General features: G+C 34.8%; 1 pseudogene; it reads right to left on the bottom strand.

Annotated features, from left to right (window-relative positions):
- Positions 1-84: 84 nt before the first annotated feature.
- On the bottom strand, positions 85-2,594 carry LOC132165121 (uncharacterized; annotated as a pseudogene).
- Between the last annotated feature and the right edge of the window lie 458 nt (positions 2,595-3,052).

Genomic DNA, 3,052 nt, shown 5'->3' with positions numbered 1-3,052 from the left:
GTTCATAAATATGTGCTCAAATTGATATATTAGAAATATAATATGTCGGCACTATATCAAAAAGATAGAAATACAAAAAAGTGTCTAGAACTGCACTTTACGGTCTTTTAGAAGTACAAAATCATCAAGTATCGAATCTAAATCGAAACTCTCAGCAATTTCCCTTTCAATATAAATAACTAAACTATTTGCAAGAAAATCATCCTCCATTTTGTTGCGTAGTCGTGTTTTAACAATTTTCATTGCTGAAAATGCTCGTTCGGTAGTTGCTGTAGACACTGGCAGAGTCAAAATAAGACGAATCAATCTATCAATAAGATAGTATGTCTCTGATTTTTTTGTCTTTGCCAATCCTTGGCATAATTCTGCAATAGAAGACAAATTTTGTAATGTCGGATCGGTGCGGACATCAAATTCAAAATACCTCAACTGATATCTCAAATTAATTTTCTCCTGCTCAGAAAAATCAAGAGGATAATACTTCTCCGCAAGGATACATATATCGTCAATTTTGAAAGATTTATAAGCATCTTTTGGATCCAAAGCAGAGCTAAGTATCAAAAGTTCCATCGCCTTTTCACTAAACCTACTATCAAGCTCTTGCAATTGAAAGTCGATGGCAGTATTGAATATGTCAAAATGATAATGATGCTCCACTGTAATGTGATCCTTTTGATTACGACCTCGACCTTCAATATAACGAGCACTCAAATCCGGAATGCCAATTTCAGATTTCTTGCAGAAACAGACAATGTTCTCAAGTAAATTATCCCACCCATCATCTCTCAACTTTTGGATAAGTTTTTTCGCAATAGAAACTGAATGAATAGCATTTAAAATGTCCAGAGATTTTTGCTGCAACACTTGACAAAGAACATCAGTAATGCCCATGAGTTCCTTCATTAAATGTAAAATAAATATGAACTCGAAGGATGTAAGCATTTTATAAGCAGCCTTAGCATCTCCTCGTTGAGAGTAAGTACCTCCTTCTCTTTGAACATCTTCAAGCATTGTACAAGTAGCATCAAACATCCTTATAATGCTACAAATAGAATTAAAATGAGAACCCCAACGAGAATCACCAGCTCGTTTCAAAGTGCCAATTTGGTTAGCCCCTTTTCCAGTTTCAAGCTCACCAATAGCTTGCATATGTGCAATATGTGTTGCATGAACAGCTTGTAGTAGATCATGACGTTTACATGAAGCACTGGCCACATTGATAATAAAATTCAAATTTGTGAAGAACACATGAACAGAATCCACCTCTCTAGACGCAGCAACTAATGCTAATTGTAATCGATGAGCAAAACAATGAATATAGTATGCATAAGGACAATCATTAAGAAATAATGCTTGCAATCCTTTCCATTCACCACGCATGTTACTAGCACCATCATATCCTTGTCCACGAATATTTTGAATATCAAGGCAATAACGAGAGAGAACATCAAATATTCCATTCTTTAGAGTCAATGCCGATGTGTCTTTAACATGAACTATATCAAAGAAACGTTCTTGTATAAAACCATCTTTATCAACAAATCTCAAAACAATAGCCATTTGCTCTCTCTTAGACTCATCCCGTGCTTCATCAACAATAATGCAAAATTTAGAGTCTCCAATATCTTCACGAATTTTATTTGCACTTTACTTGCAATGACATGCAAAATCTCTTTTTGAATTGTATGTGAAGTATACTTTGCAAATTGTGGAGCATTTTCCAAAACAACACTTGCAACTTTCTCATTATATGAAGCCAAAATTTGAATCATCTCAAGAAAGTTACCTCGATTTTTTGAAGCAGGAGTCTCATCATGACCTCTCAAAGGACATCCTTGAAATGTAAGCCACCGAGCAACATCAATAGAAGTTTTCACACGAAGTCGATTATTTAGAATTTGTTCGGTACTTTGTGCATTCAATACTTTATCAATATGCTGTGCTTGATTTCGCAAATCCTCACAATATTTCACAGCATTATTATGAGGTGAACAAGGATCCTCTCCAATATGAGTCAAGAATGCACAATTTTTTCCATCATGAACTTTTTTCCAACTTCTAAACCCCTTTATAGTAAATACATCCCATCCAGGACGTCCAAGTGCTTTCATAGAAAAAAGATAGCATGGTAGACAATATGCAGCATCCGTAGAACGAGAATACTCAAGCCAAGTTGAAAATTGTGTGAACCAAGAAGCTTGAAAGCGACGAGGGTGCTTTTCTGGTCCAGAAAGTGGATATTGTTCCTTTCGAAGAATAGGTTGATATGGACCATGTTGTAAATAAGCCCGCCTTATTTCATCCCGTTGATTGACTGGATAGTCCCAGATCGGAGGACGTAATCCAGGATCTCGTTCTATAAAAGAAGCATCAACTTCATCAACATTAAGTGTGGGTAATTTAAAATGAGCCTCTTGTGTCTCCGCAATTAGAGATTCTCCGCAAGGATGTTCTTCATCTTCAACCCTTGAAGATTTAAGATGACACTCATCGGGATTTGAAGTTTCGGCATTAAGATCCAACGGTGTATTACTTTTCGAAACGTCGGCTTCTTTCCTTTTAAAGAACGAATCAATAGTTTTAAACTTTGACATGATGCATGAACCTAAAATTTTCAAGTTAAATTACAACCCCGTAAGATAGACGATCAAATTTCTAATATACATTTCCGATAATAGAACAAATGTAACTATTTATGATGGATAGTACCACTAACATGTATTATTATTCTCTTAATTTGATCAAAGCCTAAAAAGGCTAAACAATAACACAACAACAATCTTCGCTCAGTTTCAAGTTTTCAGACTTTCAGTTATGCTATAATTTTTGCCGTATTGTTTAATTGTTCTACATCAAATTGATGTCTATTTATAATGATTAATGGGTACCACTAACATGTATTATTCAATTTTTTCCCTTAAGTTAATCAAAGCCTAAAGAGCCAAAGAGGCTAAACAATATCATAACATAGCATCAATATAACACTTTCAAGAATCAAAATAAAAAAAATTAAGCAGATTCTTGGGATACCTACCTCAGTGTTTCCGGTAAA

The sequence above is a fragment of the Corylus avellana genome, chromosome ca11 (genome assembly GCF_901000735.1).
Source record: "Corylus avellana chromosome ca11, CavTom2PMs-1.0".
Taxonomy (NCBI): Eukaryota; Viridiplantae; Streptophyta; class Magnoliopsida; order Fagales; family Betulaceae; genus Corylus; species Corylus avellana.
This window is presented reverse-complemented; position numbering and strand designations above follow the sequence as displayed.